Below are 13282 nucleotides of genomic sequence, written 5' to 3'. Positions count from 1 at the left end.
ATTCTTACGGGGGGCAAGTAATTTAATGGAATAAAAAGTGTGCTTTGCATCTTTGATGCTCAATTTTCTTTTGAGCTTCTCTCTGCATCGTCTCGTGGTCCACATACAATGCTCGAGCAGGCCACATCTTGCCCGCAGGCCATGAGTTTGACACATGTGGGCTAGTGGATGTCATTGCCAGCTAGCACTATCCTTTTGGCAGAATGTCAAACTTGTTAACTGATCTGAAATGGCATCAGGCCAAAGGGAATATAATTACAACATAAACAATAACTGCACAGTGAGAACTTAAGTGTTCAAATCCTCTCCTAGAAAGTCCTGATTTCCCAAACAAGCATATGTGTTGTTTAATATAATAAACACCTGTGTTTGTGGGGTGCGCCCAAAACTCGACTAAACCAGAATTGCGTGATCACTATGTTTTGTTCTTAATTGTTATACTGAAGGTGGGGTGTGTAGTTTAAGGTGTACTTAAAAAGTTGATAGTAGAATATGTTCTATATTAAATATATGCTAACAATCCAAAAGTAAGTTCAAAGTTGTTGTTTTTTATCACTGTGTCTTTCTGGGTTTATATTCTTTTCGCAATACTGTTCAGGACACACAACACGTTAGGAGGCTGGAATGGGGAGGCAGGTGGTGGAGGTGTGGTGAGTGATTTCATGCTGATCAGCGCGTTGTTTTGTTCAAGTAGCATTAAAATCTCTGTAAACATCTAATTGTTCAATGTTGGCACATGAGGCCTATAGTCGGGTGCTGTCAGGAAACGGGCCTGGAAGCAGGAAGTCGGAACTCATTTGCGTAGCTGATCTGTCACTTTAATTCAGGAATAAAAGTTGTCCAACACACAAACGGACCAGAAACAAAACAAAACAGGTTCAAAGGCAGGCAAAATTACAATCTAGGCATTACTCAGATCAAACAGACATGAACAGGTCTTCAACAAGGTAAAGCAATGGTCTGGCAACGGGCGGTCCCAAAAGGAGCGTTTAAGTACTCCAAAAGCAATCAGTCCAATGCGTCTCAGCTGGTGTCAAGGGGCGGGGCCAGCTGGGCGCCATGACAACCGTGCAGGACATGGCAGAACCCCCCCTTCAAGGGACAGTTCCTGAGGTCCCAAAAGGAAACAAATACCTCGCCCCCCAGAATGGGTCGACGCTCCCGATGAAGGCAACCCCACTCCCTCTTCCGAAAACGCAGGAGCGGAAGGCGGACAAATCAGAGCGACGAGCTGATGAGTCGGACTGGCGGTCGGCGGAGTCGGACTGGCGGTCGGCGGAGTCGGACTGGCGACCGACGGAGTCGGACTGGCAACCGGCGGAGACGGACTGGCAAGCAGGGGAGTCGGACTGGCAAGCAGGGGAGTCAGACAGGCAAGCAGGGGAGTCAGACAGGCAAGCAGGGGAGTCAGACAGGCAAGCAGGGGAGTCAGACAGGCAAGCGGAGGAGTCAGACCGGCAAGCAGGGGAGTCAGACAGGCAAGCAGGGGAGTCAGACCAACACGGGTATGGAAGGTTGGCCAACAGGCGCGGCGTTGAGGCCGACAAGTGCGGCGTTGAGGCCGACAGGAACCACGGACAGCTCGGCGCCAAATCCTCCCGGGAACCCCACTCGAGGCACAGCAATGGCCACAACGGGCGGGGCCGTGGTTCGAGTGGGAAGGGAAGGTGACGTTGCGGCCAGAGAAGGAGCCGCGGAAGGCAGGGCCGTTGCCAATAAGAGCTCATTCAGCAGACGAGACAGGGACTCAGTCCACTGAGCTAATTGCTCCATCTGGCATTGCATGCGTTGAGCTTGCTCGACCTGCAGCTGAAGGGCGGCGACCTCACTGGGCGATTGCCAAACGGCGTCCTCCAGCTCTCCCCAAATTGTGTTGGGATCGTTCGCTGAGTTCACATCGTATGGCCAGACCATTCTGTCACGAAACGGGCCGGGGAGCAGGAAGTCGGAACTCATTTGCGTAGCTGATCTATCACTTTAATTGCGGAATAAAAGTTGTCCAACACACAAACGGACCAAAAACAAAACAAAACAGGTTCAAAGGCAGGCAAAATTACAAACTAGGCATTACTCAGATCAAACAGGCATGAACAGGTCTTCAATAAGGTAAAGCAATGGTCTGGCAACGGGCAGTCCCAAAAGGAGCATTTAAGTACTCCAAAAGCAATCAGTCCGATGCGTCTCAGCCGGTGTCAAGGTGCAGGGCCAGCTGTGCGCCATGACAACCGTGCAGGACATGACAGGTGCGGCTTATGTATGTATAAAATGTTTTTTCCTTTAAAAATGTACAGGGTGCAGCTTATAATCAGGTGTGCTCTATAGTCCGAATTTTATGGCGTATATATATATATATATATATATATATATATATATATATATATATATATATATATATATATATATATATATATTAATATATATATATATATATATATATATATATATTAATATATATATATATATTAATATATATACTGTATATATATATATATATATATATATATATATATATATATATATATATATATATATATATATATATATATATATATATATATATATATAAAATCTGAATATAGATACAAAAGTATACAAAACACAAAGTCTTTTTACCAGACAAAGAGCCTTTGAGCCTTGGTTGTGTCCCAAAAGCAAAGGAAATATCGTCATCACCACAATGATTCTCTCGAAAAAAAAATGAAAGCCACAAATGATGCAACGATGCAATGATACTCAAAATTTTGGAGCAAAATAATTTCCCCCCAGTGATTAAGGAATCTAGTATTAGGACATAGTATGTAGTGCAGTGGTTAGCACATTCGCCTAACACAAGAGAGGTTTAAAGTTCGAGACCAGGAGGAAACATTTGTTGTCATGGAGAGGAATGGGCACCACCAGGCTGTACTTGCCCAAGGCACACCACAGAAAATGGTGCCTCTACGATCCTAGTGGTTAAGGGAACCACCCAACCCCCACCCCATTGGGATCTAGTACCGGTATTGCCGAACCCCGCTGCCTGTAAATACCATGGTTCGGCTCATCTCTGAAGAGTAGAGCGACGCTTAACACTAAAAAAACAACGGCAACCAGATGATGAAGGTGCTGTGTCTGATTCAGGTCAGAAGGAATCTCTTGCTTCTGGTCATAGAAACCAGTACCAGTTTCATGTGGGGGAGAAGACCCCGACCCAAAAAAACTCCCTGGAGAGGGATGCACACCACTTGACGTAGACACACCACAAGAAGTGGTGCCATAACAACCATGGCAGTTAAGGGATCCATTAACTTGAACTTTGACAGCACTACCATATACTGTACATTATATAACCACATGTCTTATGCAAGAGCAACAATAAGTGTAACATTCCTCTCAACAAAAACAAGTGTGACACCCCTGACCTATAAACCAGGCGTGATTTGATAATGTCATCCATCATAAGTACAAGCTCATGTCCTTCTGGGGAGCAATCTATGCCTGAGTGAATATGGCATTTTACTGGCGCAACCAGAACCGCCAACGCACCGCAAGACATCGCCTAGAAACCGGCCAGACAGGCCCAGACGTTACACGTCAACTGTCATCTTCATTATTCCGATTAGCACCTGAAGAAAAGCAAACGAGAGCTGTGCCGTCTTTTCCAGGTATGAGGCAGATTTTAAACTGGTGACACAAATGTGAGAATAGAGCTGCAGGTGGGACGGCTTTCATCCGTCCATCGACCCATTATATGCACCGCTTATCCTCAGTAGGGTCGCGGGAGTGCTGGAGCCCATTCCAGCTATCTTCGGGCAGTGGGCAGGGGACACCCAGAACCGGTTGCCAGCCAGTCGCAGGGCACACAGAGACAAACAACTCACTCGCTCATTTACACCTAGGGACAATTTGGACCGGGCAATCAACCTGACATGCATTTTTTGGGGATGTGGGAGGAAACCGGAGTGCCCGGAGGAAACCCGCGCAAGGACGGGGAGAACATGCAAACTCCACACAGGAAGGTTTGATCTCATGACCTCAGAACTGTGCCACACAAGTGCTAACCCCTGCGCTGGGAACGGCTTTCATATCTCACAAAAAGAAAATCCCAAGACTTGCAATTATTTGATTTTCAACATTTTCAGTAATTTTGAAGTTTCGTTCTCATGCAGCAACACAAGCCAGGAAATCATTTTGTGGTCTAGCTGCCTTTTTTCATAACTTATCTGTCACAGTCTTGCACTAAGGTTTGGTTTCCTCTTCTTCTCCCTCTCGCATGTCCTCGCCTTAGTTTTTCATTCACTTGTCACTTGTCCTGATTACCAAACTCTCTCTCTTCACTACTTTAACCCTGTTTCCTCCTCTCGGTGCTAGTTCCAAGCCTTCATACGTTTTCATTAAAAAGGGACTTAACATTTCAAATAGATTGTTTAATCAGCTTCTATATTTAAGGATTCCTGAGTGAATTACAGCCAAAACGGTGTCTGTTGGTGTGAGACCCTGACTGTAAACTATAGTTGAGACTATGCCCTATATACTGTATATAGTGGACCAAACCCCATTGATTTGCAGCTCTGCTTCAGCTAACCAACCCAAATAAGGTCTTTACACGTACAAATTGAAATGACACAGAGCGGAACATGCAATTTATTTGGTCATGTACAACTTATCGCAGAATTGAGGAGGAATTAGCTAAGACGAGTTTTAATTGATCGTGAGTCAGTTGTCTTCAGTCCAATAACAGTTCTACTAGTCAGTCAATCAATAATGACAACCGAGATAATAATAACAATAACGGTAATAACAACTGCCATAAAATATTAAATGAACAGCATTTCAGAAGCATTATCTTTTATGGTCTTTATCTGTCAATGACCTAATTTAGATGGTGAAAAAAACGATGGGACTTTAGGTAAATACCGACAATGACCTTTTGGGCCAATAGCTGCAATACAGCTCTGTGTTATAAGGAAACCGTAAATAAAAGGGCCCTAGATGCAAAGACGGAGAAGATTGGTAATGCAATCACTGCCATACATGGACAGGTTCACTATTGAATCTCTGAAGACTTTTTTGTTGAACAAAGAAAGTAAGAGGTTACGTAAAGAGGAAGAGGAATGTGTAAGATTCAAATCCATAATGTGAGAGAACATTTTATGTGTGGTTTGATCTGCGTGTGAGGCAGTTTATTATGAGTAAGCAAATCGGAGGGGATGTGTTTTGAGTCCGGATTTTAAGATGGTCCGGGTAGCAGAATTTTTGTGGTCAGCTTGTAATGAGTACCAGAACTGATGGGCAGAGCGGCTGAAGGCTCGGCTCCATATGGAGATGAGATGGGCAACGGGTACTGTGAGTTAGAGTGAGGAAGTAAATCTGGGGCTACAGGATGGCATGGCAACATGACGCAGATCAGAAAGATAGGGAGGGACGAGGTTATGGATGGCCTAGGTGTTCAGAAAGATTTTGTAGGTGATTACATGAGAACACATTCCTGGATTGCAATTACTTTTCGCGGTAATGAGTACTGTAATTAATTATTCACGATCGTTACAACACGCAGCGTTTCACTGCCACTCTTTAAAAGGAGACTGCAAATTACAATGTTGTATTTTTTAACGGTTCTTCAGCGCTCTGAAATGGTGGGCAGGTTTATAAATACCTACAAAACACAGTTAAGGCAGCACCCTTTTTGTCGTGTCCAGCATGGTCGCCGCGGTGACCGGCTGGCCCCGCCCCCTGGGCACGGCTGCAGTAGATCAGCTAATTTGCGTGTGTGCTACTTAAGGGTGGGTTGTGGGTTTTGCGGGTGCTGGCTCATTGCATTTTCTGTCTGCATTTCCCGTTCTGTTTTGCTCTGTCCTGTTTTGTTTGAGTCGGAAGAAACCTGTGTTTGCACGTTTTTTGTTAAAGCCTGTTTGTTCTGTCTTGTCCCTGAGTTTTGGACGACTTTTATTTTGGTAAATAAAAGTTTTGATCGTCAACGCAATTGAGTTCTCCCTTCCTGCCTCCTGCCTCCGTTCTGGTCCGGTCCACCCCGTGACACTTTTTTCATCACAGAGTATGAAAATGTGTAACTTCTCCTAACTGATATTCTCCCTCCATTAAATACTCACGTCTAAGCTGTATTAAAAATTATAGACTAAAGTACCAAAATCAGGGGGCCAGTTTTATGCGCATATTTGGTTGTGTGTCACCACAAGTAGCAAATGGTAGGCGGTGTGTGGGGGCAGACATGTATTGTACAGGAACAACAAAATCAATGCGGGACACGTGAGCAGAGAATTTACAGTAAAAGAGTGGTAAATATTGGTCTTTCCATTAGTAAAATTATATTTGCAATACAGAATGTCTGGAAAAAAAGAAAACATAATGGATATGGAGTGTCTCAAGACTGGCCAAAAAAGATGAGGCTTCATCACCTCAAAGGGTTGGTGAACATATTTTCTTCTATTTATTTTAACACGTTGCTATTTTAAATCCGTTTTAGTGGTTTGGGCTCAATGTGAGTTTAAATTTGTTACTAGTTACTTTCAGGATAAGGAACTATTTTTGAGTTTCATTAATCTGGGGGTGAAGCAGTTACTTTTTTTACTAGTTCTACAAGTTTACCAGTTCTTTTTAGGTCTTTCTCTCCACCTGCCCTCTGGACTGTGTCCCAAAGAATTATCCTGGTGAGTCCTGATGATCTAGTGACAACAACAGTTCTTCATAGGGTCTGATGGTGTTGCATGACTCCTCTACTTTGTAAAAACAGACAATGGACAACAAAGGCTATTGTATTTTGGGGTTTTCTCCTTTGCTTAGCCACACGCAACCTTTATTCTGTAAGCAACACAATACTGCTTACTTCAAGTAAGAAACTTATATCAATTATGCAAGGCTGGGATTTTAATATCTATCCATCCATTATCCGCACCGTTTATCCTCAGTAGGGTCGTGGGGCTGCTGGAGCACATCCCAGCTGTTTTCGGGCGGTGGGCAGGGGACACCTTCAACTGGTTGCCAGCCAGTTGCAGTGAAACAGACAACTCACTTGTACATTCACACCTAGTGACAATTTGGACCAGCCAATTTACCCGATATGCATGTTTTTGGAATGTGGGAGGAAACCGGAGTGCCCGGAGGAAAACCAACGCAAGCACGGGGAGAACATGCAAACTCCGCACAGGAAGGCTGGTAGCTGGATTTGATCCCATGACCTCAGAAATGTGCCGCGGATGTGCGAACCAGTCATCCGGCGTGCCGCATGGATGTTAGTTTATACCTACAAAATACTACTGAATACAGTCACAGTGGCGCCATCTCAAACAAGGAATGATAATCTCCTTAGTATATAAACTCACATCCAAGCCTTATTTAATACTTTATTTTAAAGTACTGAAATCAAGCAGTCAGCCTATATACACACTTTTGATTGTGTGTCACTCGTAGAAAATGTTTGGCAGCGCATTAGAACCGGGGGGGGGGGGGGGTGGTTATCGTAGAAACATCAAACTACTGGGAAATCAATGGGGCAAACGAAAGCACAAAATTGACGGTACCAGTGTGCTGATACTGATCTTTTCATTTATTAAAACTATTTTTGGAATACAGCCCGGAGAAACACAGCAATTACTTTTTTTAAATAAGGTAACTAGTAACTATGACGAATTACCTATTTTCAGTATCATGCTCAACACGGGTATGAGATATAACTGTACATACTTTGAGAGAGAACAGAAGTTTAGAAATGAGACCAAAAATCACACGTTGAAGAAAAAGGACATAAGACAAAATATTAGGAACGCGTTGAGCCCCACCGGGCCACCAGTGCTCTCCGATACAGGTATGACTAACATGGTGGTGAGATGATTAATTAGGTTAAAAACCATTTCCTTTTTCAAAGAGAGGACCAAATATTACGTTAAGCCGTTTCAAAACTCCGAGTTGATAACGAGACGCGCAGCTCCCAAGCAAGCGCACATGTTGCAAACCCATGTGCTTCGAATAATGTCGGCGAAAACAAGAATGTTTTTTATTCTATATACATAACACAACTCTAGGCGGGGAAATATGTGGAGTAAAAGCGTATATGTACCTTTTCTGTCGGTGGAGGTTAGTCTGGAAGGTGCAACGATGCTGCTACGTCCACGGGTACCAAAAGAGCCAGGATGTGTTTCAAGAGCGCTTCTGCCCCCAAAGAGTCATCATCCAACAGTTTCCAGCCACCTTCACGGCACCCAACTGTCCAGTGGCCCGCTCCTCTCCAGCTCTTCGTTCGCTCTTTCTCTCCTTTCTCGGTTATCTTCTTTCTCCGTTATCTTCTTTCTCCGTGGCGCGCCAGTGCGCACAAATGACGCAACCAGCAAATGCGCGCATGCTGACCCTTTTGTCGTCCTTAATGGACAACGAACAGCCGCCTGAACACCGGAGTAGACATTTGTCATTTACCACCCACCTAAAACATTAAATGGTTAAATGGTGTATGATTTTATATATAGAGTAAAATCAGGTAGCTCACCTGAAAGGAAGGAAGCTGATTTACAGAGCCAGGAGAGTCTCTGCTGCCTCCATGCGTACACAAGAAGCGTTGCAGTCACTTTTGCCACTAAAGACCTTTTACTTTGTGCCAAGTATTTTTTTTTTCATTGAAACAATATCAAGGCATACTGTCCTTTGAAAATATATTTTTAAAAATGTATCCCCCTGTATTTCTGTTTCATTTTATAACATAATAATCCATACCTGTCAACCTCCACGGCTCCTTGCCCTTACAAACTGTCGTATTTTCCCTTACAAAATACAAACCAATCTAACACCATATTTTTTTCCAAACGTGTTTATTTATGTAGTTTAACATGTTATATTGTACATGTGTTTTGTTATATCATGTATATTGTTAATTAACATTTTGTTGTGAGATCCTGAGTTGCTCGACATTAATGAGGTTTATTATAAAAAAAGTTCAAAAATTAAGTAGCTTGGACGTTCACTGTAGAAGGAAAAAATATATGCAAATATAATTAAGTAGAATAATACATTTTCTTATTCTCATCTCATCTCATCTCATTAGCCGTACCGCTTATCCTCATTAGGGTCGCGGGGGGGGCTGGAGCCCATCCCAGCCATCTTCGGGCAGTGGGCAGGGGACACCCTGAACTGGTTGCCAGCCAATCGCAGGGCACACGGGGACAGACAACTCATTCGCTCATTCACACCTAGGGACAATTTGGACCGGCCAATTCACCTGAAAATGCATGTTTTTGGAATGTGGGAGGAAACCGGAGTGCCCGGAGGAAACCCACGCAAGCACGGGGAGAACATACAAACTCCGCACAGAAAGTCTGGAGCTGGATTTGAACCCACGACAGGTTCCCATGACATGAACTGTGCCGCACAAGCGCTAACCACTGCGCCGCCGTGCTGCCCATTTTCTTATTCAAATTATGAATTCATTTTCTGCATTAAATGATTGTTGGTAATATACAGATTAAAAGGATAACCACAAACCTGTCTTTTTTCATTTTCTCCTTTCATACTTATTTTTTCTTAACTTCTTTATATAACATAATAATTCGTAATATAATGCATCAAAGCGAGTGAGCTGTTTGAGAGCCGGCCCGCTTTAATGAGTTGAGCCGAAAAAGCCGGTTCTCTAAAAAGAGACGGACTTCCTTTCACTACATCACACCGCTTGCTTCGTTTGCAATGAAAAAAAAACGATACCAAGATAGAGGCTTCCGCGGCGAACTCGATTGACTTGATTGATTTGCCGTTTCGTGATAGTCGGTGTATACCGGATGGCACCCATAATTGACAAATTTGCGTTTTTCTGTACACATTTTCTCGTACGTTGTACACGTCTTAAAATGCATAATAAACGTACTTTGTACGGCAAAACCGTACAGGTTGACAGGTATGATAATCCGACTACAGACTGTACTGTTGCCTGAATTAAGAATAAATATTACAAGTGTAGTTTTTATTATTCACGCCCATTTTGGCTAGTAAATTGCTTATTTAAAAAAAAAAACAACGCAGTAATGTTGTATCCTTACTTTGTTTTCAATTAATGAAAATGATTGTTGAAATGAGCAAAAATGTCTGCTAGTGGGATAAACTGTTTTTGTCTTTTCACTTCATTTAGAAAACGGCACTTAAAGAAAGCAAAATGATCCGCAAGTAGAAAAAAGATTACATTATACATAAATTTACGGGCAGGAGAACAGGAACTCTGAGAAATCAGCAGGAAAAAATTACTAGTACTGATCAACATCGCCCAAGGTATCACAACAAACATCCCCATCAACCTGTCACCAAATTCAAACATCTTAAAGAAGTTTTAAGAGGGGTCAGAACCTGAAATTGCAGCCAGGATCGTTCAAACAACCATACTTGCAAGACTTAAACCACTCTGGAGGGACAAGAACACAGCAGTGAAATTAAAGTTTAGATTCATGCAAGCACTGGTTAGTTTCATCTTCCTCCTCATGCATTCTCATAACAAAGCTAGAAAAGAAAATCCAGGCCATGAAAATGTGATCATGAATGCTGGGACTTGTTTTCTGAGAATCTACTACACCTACTGGTAACTTGTTTGGCATGTGTGGGGTCCAAATTGTGGGTAAACCCCGTGTGGCCGGTCATCAGATATAAAAGGAAATTCAGGCAGAGACAATGTACATTTTCGTTCCGCTGCAGCGGGGGAGAATCGGGGAGAAACACAGCGGATGTGTTCTCGGCTCCACAATCGTCCTCCTCCTCCGCAGCCGGCTTTATTTAGTACAAGTATGGTGGACTTTAGACTGACACATCGTTGGGTAGACATTAGACTGACACATCATTGGGTAGACATTAGACTGACACATCATTGGGAGAGACTAAAACAGCAAAAGATATATAGACAGTGAATATTAGGGGAATGTTCAGAGAAATACACAAAATATATATATAGACTTCACACATGTAACAAAAAATATACTAAAACCGAAGATATTCTAGTTGGTCACATTACACTGCTATTATTTTAAACAACACTGTGATTAGATTAGTTCTATGGATGCACAGATACTTCATCATTATATAATAGGAGTATCTATTATAATAACAATAATTCTCATGTGTGCTCATGGAGGAAACAATTTCGTGGTGTGTGTTTTGTTCATCAGACAAAGTATCTTTGAGACTGCTGCTATAGGGGGTCCGCCCCCGGGTATCAGGACCACCCATTGTTAAGTGTCCTGATGCATTAAAAAGACAAGGCGTGGGAGCTTGAGCCAAATGCCCCAGCATCAAGCTCCCACTTGTCTTCCCTAACTATGAGATGTGCAAAACTGTCTGTTTTGTGTTCTTTTCAAGATGTATATGCATGTGATTGCATCACCATTTATTTAGTTTTTGTTTGTTTTTAACGATCCTTACCAACATATCTATTCACCTCATATTTATTCACCCACACATATTGTGATGGATTTGCATAGCAGGATGGTGACAGTTATATAGTAACAATGATCAACAATAGCAACAAGAATAGACATATAGTTGATCATGATGATAACAACAACAATAAACATAAGTCATGATAGTCATTGTAATAATAATAAGCTTAATTATTAGCTTGACTGTACAAGACTTTTGCTCACTTACATAATTTGAAAACCAATAATACTAATAATAATATCTACAATAAGTCACATAAAAGTTATAATAATAATAATACCAAGTTAATTTAGTTTTACTAATACCAATATATAATTCAGACACCAATAATGACCATAACAATAGTGATAACATTTATGTCACGGTTGCCATGGCGCCCAATTGACCCCGCCCGTGTGGCGTTAGCTGCGGCTCGTTGACAGATTGGCTTCCCTTCTATTTAAGCTCAGTGCTCTCACCTACCTTTTGTCAGTCCGTCAAACGAACCTCTGCACCCGTTAGACGTGGGTTTAGACTCTGTCCGGTTTCCTGCTTGTGTTTCCTGTCCGGTATTGTTCCCGGCTATTTTGTCCTGTTAAATATCGATCTCCAGTGTCTAGTATAGTTTACTTCATTCTCGTCCTGCTTGTTATCGGACTCCAGTCTCCAGTGCCTGATATCTATCCTGTCTGTCCCGTCCTGTCCGGTATCGACCCCATCTGTCCGATATCTGCTCGTGCAATTGGTATCGATCTTGTCGGCCTCTGGCTTCTTGTCATTCCACGCCAGACTGCTGCCTTACGTCTTCCGCCCAACGATCGCCGAATCACTGGCGTTTGGGTTAACGTGCATGACTGTCCCATGTCCCGTAAAATAAAAGCTTGTGTGAGAAACATCACGTATTTGGGTTCTTCTCCTGTTCAGTTCTTGACAATTTAACGCCATTATGATATTATAATAAAAAAAAATAATAATAATTCTTAATTATTATTATTATTATCTGCTTAAACCATCAATTTACTATATAATTCAGATCCCATTTTCTTCCTGTACTTTAACAATATAGTGATTTTGTATCTAGATTCAAACAGGTGTATATTTGGAGATTGTTTGAGCTTGTCCTGTAATTTGTTCAGAAGTTTCACTCCACATACAGACACACAAACTTTTCCTGGTGCTTCTCCCCGGTAGGATCTTAAAGTTATATACAGATTAAAAGGATAACCACAAACCTGTCTTTTTTCATTTTCTCCTTTTATACTTATTTTTTCTTAACTTCTGTATATAACATAATAATTCGTAATATAATGCATCAAAGCGAGTGAGCTGTTTGAGAGCCGGCGCGCTTTAATGAGTTGAGCCGAAAAAGCCGGTTCTCTAAAAAGACACGGACTTCCTTTCACTACATCAAACCGCTTGCTTCGTTTGCAATGAAAAAAAAACGATACCAAGATAGAGGCTTCCGCGGCGAACTCGATTGACTTGATTGATTTGCCGTTTCGTGATAGTCTGTGTATACCGGATGGCACCCATAATTGACAAATTTGCGTTTTTCTGTACAGATTTTCTCGTACGTTGTACACGTCTTAAAATGCATAATAAACATACTTTATACGGCAAAACCGTACAGGTTGACAGGTATGATAATCCGACTACAGACTGTACTGTTGCCTGAATTAAGAATAAATATTATAAGTGTAGTTTTTATTATTCACGCCCATTTTGGCTAGTAAATTGCTTATTTAAAAAAACAACAACGCAGTAATGTTGTATCCTGGCTTAAAGTTTCTACACCCCTTCAAGGTATAATCTAGCTTCCTTTTTTTTAGTGAATCATCTTTGGATGTTCTCTGGCAGTACATCTTTCTTCAATCTGAATAGCAGTTGTAAAGTGGAAAACTCCACTAAAATA

General features: G+C 42.0%; 1 protein-coding gene across 1 annotated transcript in view; it reads right to left on the bottom strand.

Annotated features, from left to right (window-relative positions):
- klhdc8b (kelch domain containing 8B) overlaps positions 1-8512 on the bottom strand; it is a 172361-nt gene extending 163849 nt beyond the window's left edge. The window contains exons 1-2 of the mRNA XM_088331958.1: positions 8474-8512; positions 8051-8372 (exon numbers count right to left, since the gene is read on the bottom strand). The gene's annotated coding sequence lies outside the window, so the exon portion shown is untranslated. The remainder of the gene's footprint in view (positions 1-8050; positions 8373-8473) is intronic.
- Between the last annotated feature and the right edge of the window lie 4770 nt (positions 8513-13282).

The sequence above is a fragment of the Urocampus carinirostris genome, chromosome 3 (genome assembly GCF_059441175.1).
Source record: "Urocampus carinirostris isolate Australia breed hairy pipefish chromosome 3, RoL_Ucar_1.0, whole genome shotgun sequence".
Classification (NCBI taxonomy): domain Eukaryota; kingdom Metazoa; phylum Chordata; class Actinopteri; order Syngnathiformes; family Syngnathidae; genus Urocampus; species Urocampus carinirostris.
This window is presented reverse-complemented; position numbering and strand designations above follow the sequence as displayed.